The sequence below is a fragment of the Lonchura striata genome, chromosome 6, assembly GCF_050655825.1.
Source record: "Lonchura striata isolate lonStrDom1 chromosome 6, ASM5065582v1, whole genome shotgun sequence".
Lineage (NCBI taxonomy): Eukaryota > Metazoa > Chordata > Aves > Passeriformes > Estrildidae > Lonchura > Lonchura striata.
In genome coordinates, this window is record NC_140708.1 from 29,667,802 (window position 1) to 29,681,983 (window position 14,182).

Sequence of the window (14,182 nt, forward strand, 5' to 3'; positions counted from 1 at the left end):
GTATGGAGCACTGGAAAAGGTTGCCCAGGAAAGTGGTTCACCAGCTTTGAGATATTTGGAAGATGTGGTTTGGTGGTGGTCTGAACTGTGTTAGTTTTACAGGGGAATTTGATCTTAAAAGTCTTTCCAACCTAAATGATTCTGTGTTTCTTCAGAGCAGAGTTACCTGGCCAGCTAAATCTGGGAATCAAGAGACCACATCATTCTCATTTGACTGTCCCTCACAGAATCTCCAGTCTGGCCTCTTATGGCTTTCTGTTAAAATAGTCATTTCCCAAAGAAGCTGTATTTGCAAGCTTGGCTGGTCTCAGTGACATGGATGCCACTGATTTAATAGTGGGAACAGGTAAATGTGCATGTGAACAGGGACAAGCATTGTCAGTAGAACTGATGCATAGTTAAATGAAGAAAGGGTACGGATGCAGAACAATAGTTTTTATTGGACTTACAACCCTCTGCAGTATTTGATATATCCATAAGTACAATCCACCATCACTGGACCTATCAGCTTGATCCCATTACTTGTGAAAGCCACTTTAAAAATTTTCTTTCTTTTTAAATTTTTGTCTGAATTCCCAGGCTGGAAGTATTAACTCACATCAGATGCTGCTTCAGTCTTGCTGACTTAGCATGGTTTCCAAGAAAATGTTTACCTAAGGTGAGAAAGAGAAATGATTCTATTATTAGAAGCTTAAGATATCATTTGCCTACAATGTAAGCTGATTGATTCAGCTAGTGCAGATCACAGATGGGCAAATGATTTGACTACCTGCTGAGCTGGGATAGGATTGGTAGGTTCAAGTTTCTGCTCTGCTCGAGAGTTAATCCATTGCCAAAATCAGAGGTGTTCAGAAGCCTGACTCTGAAGAGGGGTGAGAGATACAAGAGTTTGATTTGGATATCACAATCTCTGAAGTCCCCTCTTGTCTGAAGGCATATGTAAATACCTTTTTATTGTGTCTGGTGCCTGGAAATTTTAAAGGTTCCTTAGTAATAAATAAAACTGGGACACAGTTTGTCTAGAGAAGAAAACTCATGCAAGGTACAGGTTATCAATTATTGGAATAAATTAGCCTCCAAACTTATGTGAATGCCCTCTTTCATACATAAAGTGGCCTTACGTTAGAGGAAGGAGTGGCAGAGCTTTAAAACTTCCAGGACAATGATATCCATTTGGGAATGTAAGGAACCCTAATTCATGTGTGCTGCCTCCCTGCCACTAGCTAATCTACCTCATTTTTCTGAGCATTCTCATGATGAAACGACCCACGTTAAGTCTCCTAGGCAATTACTGGAGCATAATCCTCACAAATGCTGATGGTAACAAATGCAAACCCTGTTCTCCACAACTGTAACTACTGTCAATATTTCCTATCTCTGGCAGCAATCCTACCTGAAGTCTCATTCCCTCCAGCTGTGCTATTCAGCCATCTTCTGCCATCAACTGCCAAGTTTCAAAGCATTCTTTGCATCCTGCTGTATCTGTTTGTCTTTTCTACGTAGATATATTTTGAGGCTAAGACCCTGTCTCGCTGGGACATTCCAGCAGGGTTGCATACCAAGGCAGGCAACTGCAGCAGTGGGTTGTGTAGATGTTGAGCTGAAGAGCAAGGCCTGTATTGGCCTCCCAGGGAAAAATGAACAGTGAATTGGTCTCCATATTACCTTTTGCACCTCAGTAATTTTTCACCTACATGTGAACAGACAGATCAACCCTGAGCTCTGAAGCAAATAATTTGTTGCATTAACACATAATTATTGGGGAACCCTGTATCATCACATGAAGTATAAGCCTGCTTCTGTGTGCAACTGGATAGCCATCTGTCCTGGGGTATTTAACCTCTAGACCTAACAGCACAAGGACAAAAACAGAAAAACCTTCATATTGGAGCACAGGGATCAGAGGAGGCCTGTGTAATTACTAGCCATTAAATAAAGTATGCCCCTAAGTCTTCAAATGCCAAGGCACATGTGTAATTAGCTGATAAATTGCACATGAATAATTAGCCAGCAGCAAAATACAGAGGAGCAGAGGGATGCTATTCACCTTCCCTTTCTTCTTGAGGGAAGAGCACTATGTACATTGCTTACTTTAATGAAATGTTGGTCATTGGGTTAAATGGCACGAGGACTATCAGAATTGGGACACTGCACTTCACAGGATGTCTGGACCCAGGATTTGCTGCCTTATGAACCAGTGGTGATATTTATACAGTTTGGAGATGAATGGTGGCTATACCCTCTGTTATTTCATGTGGGTTGTGTTTGCACACAGTTTGAGGGATGTGGAACAGAAGCTGCTGCTGAAGTACCTGGCAGTCATTCCACCCATGGAAATGATCAGCCTTGGGGTGTTTGTAGGACTGGATTTTTGGTTCCAGATCTGTGGGATTGAGGCTAGATTTCCAGCTGCCTGGTGCTGGTACAATGCTGATGATACAGGGATTACTCCGACATCCTGATTTACAGCCCTTGTGATGAGGGCAAGGAATGGACCCTTATTCAGGTCACTGTGCTGAGCTACAGCACATTAGCTGAGTTGCATGAGTGTCCTTGACTGCTGGGTTAAAAAACAAGCAAACAAAAAAAAGCAATTAATTTTGATTTCATTTCTTTAGATAATCTGACCCATTTTATGATGAGATTCCATGGACATTTACAGTACTTCAGAAATGTCATCAATCTGCCTGTATGAGCTTCTTCTATTTTAATAATTACTAAATCTTTAAACATAATTTCCCTTTAGACACATCAATATTTCTAGATTTGACAAAAGTTGGAGTGAAACAAATAGAATCAGACTTAAGAGCTGAAATCAGATTTCTTTCAACTAACCCCCCCAAATTGTGAATTTTCATATCAAAGGATGTATTGAAAGGTATATTGATTGTTCCGAGTGCCTGAAAACCTCATCATGTTTAGTAATGTAACTCTGGGTCTAACAATCTGAAGCAGATTCATTGCAGTGTCCAAGAAATGGGTTGTTGAATGGAATTGTTTGCTTGCAGTGTGTTACTCAGCCTTTAGATGTCTCCTGCTGCTGAAATCAGCTTGGAAAGGGCACTCCGTGGTTATCAAGGAAGAGGGAACCTAAGTTTTGCTGACGCCTCTTTCTGTTACCTTTAATAGGTGACTTTATATGTGACTTTTTTTTTTGACAAAATATCTAATTCCATACACCATTGGTAGATAACAAGGGTGGGTAGTGATGCTCCTAGCTCCCAAATCAGTTGAAGCATTTCTTCCCAAAGCAGCTTTTTGGAACTCTGAGGCTTATGATTATGTCTAAATGATTATGTCTAAATATAGCATTTTCCGCAAAGTATATATGTATTTCTAAAGTTTGAGCACATAGAAATTAATTCATGATCATAGAACAGCAAAGATTTTTTTTAAACATTAGATTAATATAAGAAGAAATAGAATTGGCATGCTGGAAGTGACTTTAGAAATACCCTTTTATAAGTACATACATAAAAATTATTTCATATGCATAAGCTTTTCCTCTCAAATAATCCCACAGCATTTTGCAGATGGATGTACTAACTATAGCCAATGAAACTGAACATTAAAATGCAACCTGAGAAGTGCTAGATTCAGAAAAATTTGCAGATTTTGGGAAAATTGAAGGCTTGCTTGCTCCAGAAATTGTTTTTAAATGCTGAGTTTTATTTTCCTCTCTCTGGTTTGTATAAAACTGTCCCTGCTAAAGATGCAATTTTTTTCTCACTAAATTTTTTTTATAAGCTTTTGTGTTTTGCATGATTTTTCCTTTCCCCTTCCCCAAAACACACTCAACATGAGCTGATGTCAATCTGATTGTGTTGGCAGTGACTCCACCATACAGCTTTAAATTTTGGAGTTGAGGGTATGAAATAGCAAATCAGAACCAGGAAATTTACAGTTCAGAGGGTTAAAATCTGTTTGGGAGAAGAAGGCTTATACCCTGCTTCTTTCCATTAGTGCACCACTGTTTTGATTATCAGGATTAATGATCTTGACTTTTGGCTCTCAATGAACTATGTCTCCAGTGCAATTCATTTCTCCCTCCTACTGAATAGCTGGTTTAGAAGCCATTAAATAACCTCCAGAATCTCCAATGTTGCTAGAGGCAGCTAAGATTGAAGCTGCACGCTGTTTCTGGTTGGATTTGATTAGGTAGTTTATTTATCCTACTGCACTTCTGGAAAATTCTAAAGCTTTCTGTGTAGAGAACTCTCTGGATATATTTGTGTTGGAATGACCAGTGGAACCTGGTGGAAGAAGATGTGTAAAATAGGCAGAAATCACAACTGCAGAGTGTTTAACCAGAGCCTATAAGGCTGAAGAAAACTTGTTTTAAGATGCCAGCCTTCACCAAAAGTATAAAAAGTTGGAGATCTTACAGGAGGAACAGTTCTTTAAAGAACTCTGACCTAACTTTTCACTCCAAAAGCTTTGGAAATGGATGTGTTTCTAAACAATTTGAAAGACATGACTTATATCACTCTTAAGAGAAACTAAGATCTATCTGGAATGGTTTAGATCAAAGGAGAGTGGTCATTCCTGAGGGTATAGAAGTAGATTAGACAAGGTCATTTGCTAACTGTATCTTCTGTAAATCTTTGATTATATCTCATTTTATACTCTATCCTGGAAAGCATTGGAATATTTGGAACTTCTCCTCAATGATTTTTTGCTCACTTGTGTGATGGGAAGGTTTGTGCCAAGAGGCTGGACCATATTATGTTGGGATGTTAAAGAACTGACCTCTACAGAAGACATGATATATGGTACATTGCACTGTTGAACTTATGCCTAACTTTTAATTTGTATGATTTATTAGGGCTTAATTTTAGACCACTGTAAAGATGCTAAATCTAAGTGCTAATTTTTAATTGCATAGGCAGAGATGAAAATGCTTACATATTTAAAGAGTAGCTGAGTTAACTCATCATACTTCTCAAGGCAGTTTGATCTTTTCTGTCAGCTAATATTGTCCTCCTAGTAGCTTTGACTGTGCTGGAAAACTATTATTGTTTCATTACCTGAGAAGAACTTTACACATTATGTGTGGACAGAGGGAAGAATTCATGCCAAAAAAACCCCCCTTTGTTTGAAAAAGTCAGTTTTATTTACTCTTAAGGATTTCCAGGCCAGCATTCTCAGCCCAAGGCTCCTGCGATCATGGAGTATATGAGATTTTCTGATACTCATGGTCATGAAAATTCAGGGTGTTAAAAGTGAAATTGGGACTGTGTTATTCTCTGAAATCATAAAAATGAAAAGCACAAGGGGTATTTTTATGATTTCACTCTGAGATCATGCCACCAAATGGTTGCATAAATTAAGTGACAGGACAACCAGCTGTTTGATGGATGAGCTCCATCAGGACAGCAGGATTGTCTCTTCTTTTGTGGAATGCAGGAGTGAGAATGAGTGTAAATGTTTTTTTCACTGATTTTCTTGACCAATCACTTAAAAGTTCTTTCTGTAGTCTCCTGACATGTTGAGAATTGAAATAATTCTTGGTGTCTCAGATCTTTGGATAGAAATTAGAGGTTTAGGCTCTGATCTTGACCACAGCCATAAATATTCTATGCTGCTTCCTTGGAGCAAAATCTGCTGTTGGTAGATTACTGTCCTCCTTCAAACTAGTGGTGAGAAATTGCCACAGAGCAAGCTCTGTCAGTTCTGGTCTCTTCAGGATCAAATTTCATTCAGGACAGGAAGAAACTTGTGTTGCTTTCAACTAGAGAGTCATAATCTATCTGAATTTTAGCAAGCAATAGGATTGCCTGAGAAACAAAGAAAAAGGATGTGGAAATGTTGGTGTTACTGGTGTGCATTGAGTAATGCATTGATTCTGTCCTTAAAAGGAAGCACTTCAGGGTCTGACATGTGGGAAGCTGTAGAGGATTTGGTTCCTCCTGAGCTGATTCAAGAGTGCCTGGCACCCACAGGCACTTTGAATGGAAGTACAAGCAGCTCATAGACAAGGGTCAGGCCCTAAGGAGTGTTGTGTGTGCAGATATGCCAACAACAGACTCTAGAATTTGATGGGAGCAGAGTCTCTTCTTTTGCTGGTAATGCTCTACAGTTTGAAGATCAAATAAAACTTATACCAGTAGTGAAGGTAGGACTGAGGTCTAAACATCCTCCTATAGACCCCAAATTCTGAAGCATGGGAGAAAGTTTTCATCTTGTTCTTATCTTGCTCCAGTTTTGTGCCACAGCTAGTGGCACAAATGGTTTCCATAATGTATCTGGATTTGGTCATACACAACTGCACACGCTTCAGGTCTCTTAATCTCATTTTCTGACTGGCAGTAAATCACATATTATAATTTATATCTATCTAGCTGTAGGGATAGACAGCCATGCCTTAATTGAGCTCAGTCTATGGCTGCTGTAACTTGTTTTATGTCTACTTTCCCTTTCCATCCAAGCTTGAGGATCTCAGAGATGGCAGTAAACAAAAGATAAGGATGAAAGTCCTTGGGAGGCTGAAATGGCTTCTTGTCAGGCCACACTAGATTGCCTTTAAGAGTTAGATTTCATGAGGAAAGCAGGCTGAGGCCTCTAAAGTATTAATCTAAGCCATGTGTAGGGAATATGAATCTCTGCAAATGGTTCTACTGGGGGATGAGAAAGCAGATGCAGATCCCACAGTGCATCATAGATTTTCTCTGCTGTTTGCCACCACAGCAGTTCACAGGGATAGCCCTTCATGGCCTGACCTCCAGGGAGACACAAACAGGGCAGAAAAGCACTGCACCAAGAGCTGCTAGACAGAACCCAAAGTTCCTGCAGCCAGAAAGGGGAGGTTGCTCATTGTTGCATTGCAGTGAATCTCTCTGCAGAGGTTCACATTATAAAAAAATCTCTGGGAAAGGATAAATCTCAGTGGCTTCAAAAGCCAGACTTCCATAGAGCTCCTTACAGTGCTTTGAAAGCAAGCTGTCTTAGGCTATTTCATGGGTGCTCATCAGCCCAGAGGAAGCTTCTGGAGAAAGGTTTCTGCTGAAATTGCTGTCTTTGTTAGACTCTTGGCTATAAAAGTATTGTAACAATGTCCTTGGAAGGCCTTTCTGGAGACAAAGGATTTCAAATATCCAAAAACATGTAAATATTTGTCAGTGAAAAAATTACCAAAGATTTCAGACAGCTCATGTGATTGGGCCCTACAAATACACTTTATATCAAGCCTCTGTTATGGCAACACATTTCCCTTCATGGATTTCTGAGGCTGTTCTGGAGCTTGGTGGGAGCCCATCTGGCATTTGGATCCCATTGTAGAGACTGCAGTGACTTTGTTTTGTGTTTGCAGACTTCTGACTGTCACTAATGGCCAAACAGCAGGGAGCTGGGAGCAGAATGGTGAGGAGGGTGCAGAGGAAAGGTCTTTCACCCCATGTTCCTGAGGTTGTCTTAATTAAGGCATAAAGGGCAAGCAGGGCTTTTTTTCTCTTATGCACATTGAAAACAATTGCTTGTATGTGTCAAAAACATTTCATTCCCTTCATGGCTTTCTCTGTGTATTGATTTACTCAATTAGTAGTACATGGCATGCTTTTCTTTTTAACAAAATGGTCTGGGACTTTTGACATTCAAAGGATTGGACAATGCAAAGGAAACACACAAGCTGTTGGAAATGGTCTTTGGTACAGAGATCTCTGGGTCTCTTTTCACCCAATACTTACAGCTTCTACAAAGCACAAAGTACTCCACTTTTCCTGTCTTTGCAAAGTATTTATGGCAATAGAGACATACTTTGTTACCTGTAATTGTTGAGACCCTTACAATGCCACCGACTACAAGACAAAAATGTGAATTCTGTAAAGAAAGAAACCAAATTCAAACAACTTTAGTTGTTTTGTTTCTGAAGTGTTGACATCAAATACCAGACATCAAATGGAGTGAAACAAAGTCCCTAATGTCTTGTTTTTTTGAAAAGATATAATGATCTCTCCCTCTCTGACAGACAGTTTATTTTTGGTCACATTCAAAGCTCTGTTTCCTTTGCTTCTGGTAATGGGAGGATGTGGCCCTGAAACGTGTCTGTATGGAACAAGGTTGGAGTTTGAACTGAATGTTTTAAGAAGGATAATCAAACATTTGCACTGCTGTGTTCTTCCCACTCTGCCAGATGAGAGCCAGAGACACTGCTTGATCAGAGCACAGAGGCTGAGGTCTGGCCTCCTTGGTGACTTCCTGATGGCACAGACATACTGACTCTCCTGTACTGTCACTGTCTTCCTCTCTTTTATCTTGCAGTGTTGGACTGCAATTGAACAGTTCTTCAGCCAGATTCCAGAGGAGCTTTCTGGGCTCCTCTGTTTCATTTTCACTGCTCAGAGGTTTTATAGAATTAATGTGACTTCTAACTGGAACGGGCAAAACATTTAAAGAAGCTTTAAAGATGCTGGTAACTCATTTCCTCTCTTTGCTATGTTTTCCTGCTGTATAGATTGTTCAGATGGAACTCATGTTAGTGGAGGAATGGAACCTGGATATTTCTGCTTGGAACTGGAGGGGTCTCTGTCAGACTAAAGCAAACCTGAAAGAAGCCCTTGGCAGTATGAGGGTTGCAGTATATGAGGGTTACTGCTGGCTTTAGGAAGCTGTGCTGACACTTGTCAGCTTGGCATAACTCAATAAGGCTGGCCATGTGCAGCTAAAGTCTTTGTAACTCACTAAGCAAATTTTGCCTCAAGGTTAGTGCCAAATTCCAGAAGAATTTAAATATATCTTCATTAGCATCTCAGAAAATCCCACCATCAGTGACCTGCTGGGTAACTTCCTTTTACTGTATGTTGTTTTACCTGCCCTTTTGCTTTAAGTTTTTGAAATGAACTGGCCTGATGTTTATCAGGAATTAAATATCTTATTTCTTGGTAAAGACATTGAGATCAGTGATTTAAACATTTTCTCTGAAAGAGGTGGGGGGAAATTACATTCTAAAATTTCATTAAACCAAAAATACATGTATTACAGGGGTTTAGCTAAGCCAACATGAGTCCTGTAAGTCTCATAAGATGCTTACTTATTTCAGTTGGTCTGTACGTGGATTGCTAGTTCCTGATTTTAGGAAACACTGACTAGTCAGTATCTGAGGCCTTAAGAATTGTTTAGCTTAGATGAAAAAATAGCTGGTGCAACTAAACTTTCCTGATATAATTGCATTCATCCAGTGAATGTAGGCCAGTCTTTCTTTCAGTTAGTCTGCCCCAAAAGTCCCTTTTTTTTTGAACTGTGTACTCACTTGAAGAACCTCCCATGCATGGGTAAACAGTCAGCCTAGTTTGGGAATTATGATTTCCTTATCTTTCACTAAAAGGGAAGTTTCATTTTCCCCTCCTTCTACCCAAAGGCTATTAAACCAGTCCCCTGTAAAGTGGTATGAGCACTTACAAACCAGAACAAGGCAGCAGTGAGACAGAAGATCTCAAATACAGCCCTATTTGGACTTTGGGAAGTAGAAATGAATTTATTTCGAAGGCTTTTTGTTTAGGCAGCATATAACCAACATTTTTTCTTTTCACACTCAAAATACTGTCTCATCCATTTTTTTCTGTACCCTTGCTTTTTGTCTCAGTGTGCTGAATACTGTGGTCCCCAGAAAAACGTGGGACAGACATCTATTGTCATATGAGCTGTGAAGGACCCTAGAGATAAAATTATACAGTTAGAGCTGTTACTGACAGCTCATTGAATTCTGACAGCTTTGCTCAGGAGAGGAATAAATTTATTGAGATGTATTAAACTCTTCATCCCTACCTTGGAAAGGGAGTCCTCTTATGGCTGCAGAAGGACAGCGCTGAAAAGAGCATCTACAGTGTCTGAGAGAGACTGGGCCCCAGCTGCCCATCTGACAGCAGAGTTGCCTGCCTGGGCTTCCCTTGTTCTGCTCAAGGGAATTCCCTTCTGGAATTGAGTGCCAGAAGCCATCAGTTTGAAGAGCTGAAATCCTCTACCTGCTCCTGCTGGGGTGCTCATAGCAGGACCCTGGTCTGTGTGCAGATTAAGGTGGCCTTGGGCAGCTTACAAGGGGCATATCCCAAGCAGCTGTATCTCTGTGAGTCTCTGGGTCTATCTGATGTATATGACATGAGGATACAGCTGTCCTGGTTTGAAAAGCAAAACCAGTGAGAGGCTCTTTGTTAGAAATACAATTTATTAGGGAAAAGGGAACAAAGAACCAAATACGTACAATAGAACAAAAGAAGAACCACTGACAGAGTTAGAGACACAACCTGACACTTGCTGGCTAGGGCGGTGGTAGCAGATGTGATTCTGTCTAAGCAGTGCTCCTGTAGACTGATGTAGTTTCCCTCTAGAGGTCCAGTGCAGAGAAGGTCTCAGCTGTTCCTCTTCGAAGAGGGGATCCCTGATATCCTTGATGGCATCGCTTGGCTCCTCCCTCTGGGCGGAGCATCTCACAACAGAATGCTGTGATCTTATCACTCATGTGGCTAAAAGAGCAGGTCCTCCTGGAGGGACTTATCTCTGAGTACGAGATAAGGAAAAAAAAAGGGATTGCAGCTCGAGGTGGTAATGGAATACACCCCAATATTATAACCTAAGACAACAGCCCACCGATCTGAGGGCATTTCTAGCTTGATGAATATTCCAAACATGGAAATTTCATACAGAGCCCTGTGAACCTCTTCACCAGAGCAAGTTTGCTCTAAAAACAAAACTGTCCCAACTTTAATGGGCAGATCTGGTATAACACAATGACCTTGGGAAGCTTCACTCAATCTTCTGCTAAAGGCGACTATTCATTCACTCTGCATCATAATTGCCCTATTTCAAGGCTAGAGCCACCTTCCCTTGGGACAGGTTTCACCTTTGCTCAGCTGAGCATGTGTAGGAGTGATCCACAGGAACACATGGAAAGCAATTTAAAGCAGCAAATTCCCTGCTGCTTTCAGAAGCTGTTAAATCAGGCAGCTCTGGAGTGAAGAGGGGGTACAATGCAAGAAATTCTCCCATTCTAAATAGTTTCTTCTGTTGTGAGCTGACATGGTTATTTTCCTCCAGTGCTCAATTCTTCCAGTATAAATTTTTCAACAAGGATTTTCTTTTTTCTTAACAGCGGTGGAAGAAAAAAAAAAACAAGATAAAGGTGGGAATTTTCATAAATATGCTATGTATTTGTAGTCTGGCATTTCCCCTAACTCAATAGATCTATAATAAAAGGATGTTTGGATACAGACAAGTAATATTTTTACCACTTGTTTGGCACTGATTGATGGAAAGACTATGTCTGGCTGTTCTGTATTGAATGACAGAAACAGGTCATGAGGCTGAGTGAACTTAATAAATGATAAAGGGTACTGATCCAGATTCTGCCTGCCTCCTACACAGCAAGGGTTTTAATTCAGGCAGTAAACAGTAAACATCTCCCTCTGATTTGCAGTGGGCTCTGCTGATGTGTGACCCACAGAAAGAGGCAGCTCATGCTATAGAAATGAAGGTCTTTGTTCTGGTGTCTCCAGGAATGACCAGTGGAAGTGGTCCTTAGACGCTGCTATGGTGCACTCTTTCCATCACTTCCAAGTGATTAAAAGTTTCTTTGTTAGTTGAAGGCTTCAGCATCTGTCAGTTTTGGATGGTTTGGTTGAGATTCTGCTTGCCCTTAATCCTTCATGACGTCAAGTTAACCAGACCTGGCTAAGACCCTTCAGGTAAAACACTTGGCTTCCTCAGCTTTGTTTTGCTGCTTACCACACACACAGTGAAGCCACAGAGCTGATTTTATGCATGACCTGGTGGGTTTGATTGGTTTGATTTTTTTCTGGGGACCTTGAAATACTTTCACCAATATGAGTTATCTCCTTCTGATATGCACAAACATTTGTGTTGTGTTTAGGAGAAATATCCCAAATAGATTGAGAACAGCCATGCATGGAGGACCAGTTTGGACTGGTTTTTATTGTTAATTTGTGATTAATGGATAGACACAATCTGCAAGAGAGTACACCCCATGCCACTTCTAGAAGTCTGTAGAAATAATCTGCTGGATTTATTGTTTGACCTATTTTACATAAAATTCCTGGGCAGTGTAACAGATACTAAATCAATAACAATATGTGCAAATAGAATACCATAAATTTCTCCCAACTCTAATGAAAAAGAGAATACTCTTTCAGATTTTTAATTTTCTGTTTTGCTAGCTGATAGCACTTATTACAGAGGTATCTCTGCTCTAAAATTGAACAGAAAGATTTCAATTGAGTAATGCTTAAAGTTTCCATTTGTAAACAGCTCATTAACAATTTCTTTTAACTAAATGGTTGTTAAAATATTATCTTCCTCTCCATCAGATCAATAGGACCTTCTCCAGAGGTGTGTGTAGCCAGCTGTAACTGTGATCATATTTCTACTGGGCCTGTGCTGCTCATGGCTCATATATGGTTTGCTAGTGGTTAATTTCCACAGCAAAGACATAAAATAAAATGTGGCTCCTCTCTTGTGCCCGACCAGTCTGTTGGTGTCCTGTTGTGGGGACTCCACTGAACAATCCACTATATCCAAGGGTGGCTGACTGACTTGATCAGGGGCATGTACCATGTGTAAGAGAGTTGAATCCTTTATTACAATTTAGGAAGAGACCTCTGCCCTCCTAGATATCCCTGCTTTCAGCTGATCATGTCATCTGCTGCTGGCAGCTGCATTTAAGCTGAATTTAAAGTAATGCACAGCCATGCTCAAGTCACCAATGAAAGCTGCTCAAATTCAGCATTCACTGAATGGGATTCTTACCCAACAGCAGTCTTTATGGGGACAGGGCAGTTTCAGCCCACTGACTATCCTAGAAGTTACAGTGAAGTCTTCCCTGACTTGTCCCCATCCTTAATTCACCATTAAATAAATTTCTTACCTTTTAGGTAGAGCCTGAGTGACTCTGGTCATACCTACCTTTGTTTCTGATTGGTGTAAAAGTCCCTTTCTTTGCTCTTAAAATTATAGTCAGTGAAGTATAGGGCACATGCTGAGTGAGGAGTGGTTGTACCTTGGAGGCAGGTAGCAGGTAGCTTTGGGGTGTGGGTGAACCAAGCTCATCTGCAGAGAGCTGTTTTGCCACAGTTGCTGTTTCAGCAGCAAGACGTCTATCTCCTTTGGCTGACAGCTGCTGTGTGATTTATCAGCTATGTGGTATCATCCTCTTCCATCCCTGCAAGGATTACAGCAGAGCCTGGCTGCCATGGCTCCAGCTGCTCTCACCCTCATCTCTTCCCTCTTAGGCTGTACACAAGGTTGCAGGCTGTGTTGTGAGGGGAATCATTGTGGAATACATTTTGTACATGTCAATTGCATTCCATCCTATAATTTCTGTACTAACATCTACTGGAATGTGAATAATATAACTTCCTAGTTTTCTCTAATTTTGCCCACAGTCATCATCCCACACAGGGATAATTGTGCTAATTGCCCTTTTTAATATAAAGGAAACATTAGTTGAGAACTAAGGATTGTTATAATAAATTTCCTGGAACATTAAGTAATTTGTTTCTCGCAGAGTTGTTTCTCTCTGTTCTCCTAGTTTCAATTGCTATATACTCACGTCCATCAGTATCTTGCAATATAGCAGAGGGATTATCTTGAAAACTCCTACCTACCTGCCAGTGGAAAGACAGGGACAATATTTAATTTAAGCCCTTCAGTAGCTTATCATTCATCATTGTTTTGATTTTCGATGCCACACTACAGCTCCAAGATTGTTTTTCAATGCTGGAGGGAGTACTATGAACCAGGCCCATGGGAGTTGTTTACAGGAAGCCAGTGTTACAGCAAGGAGGAGAAACTTGATCTCTCAAGTCCTTGACTGGGCTAATGACTGGAACCCTGCCCCCATTTGTGTCAGCAAACAGCTTTGGTTCCTGTTTTCTGTCATATGGATAAGAAAGAGAGATTGACTAAAAAGTAAAGCCTCCAAACCCTTGAGAGATCAATGGCAGAGCTGGCACCAGCTGTAAACCACAGAGAACTGATACAAGATGTTGCCTTGCTGTTTTTAAATATGTTCAATTAAAACTGTCCGAGTTCTGTGTACATTTCTTTTTTGTCTAAATTATGTGCAGCTTTCCTCTGTTACCTGCTGCATAAATTGCCAACCTGGCCTCCCCCAGAAGCTGCTTTCTCTGAAGGATGAAGCTTTTAGAACAAAGCAATGACCATCACCACATCATCTACA

General features: G+C 40.5%; 1 long non-coding RNA gene across 3 annotated transcripts in view; it reads right to left on the reverse strand.

Moving 5' to 3' along the window:
- Positions 1-417: 417 nt before the first annotated feature.
- The window catches only part of LOC144246612 (uncharacterized), a 45,832-nt gene continuing 32,067 nt past the window's right edge, over positions 418-14,182 (reverse strand). For 2 of the 3 annotated variants that reach the window (XR_014956165.1, XR_014956164.1), the window contains one exon: positions 10,139-10,488. This is a non-coding gene — a long non-coding RNA (uncharacterized LOC144246612). Of the gene's footprint in view, positions 654-10,138; positions 10,489-14,182 lie in introns of those variants that run through there. The other variant, XR_013340267.2, reaches the window with a different exon arrangement.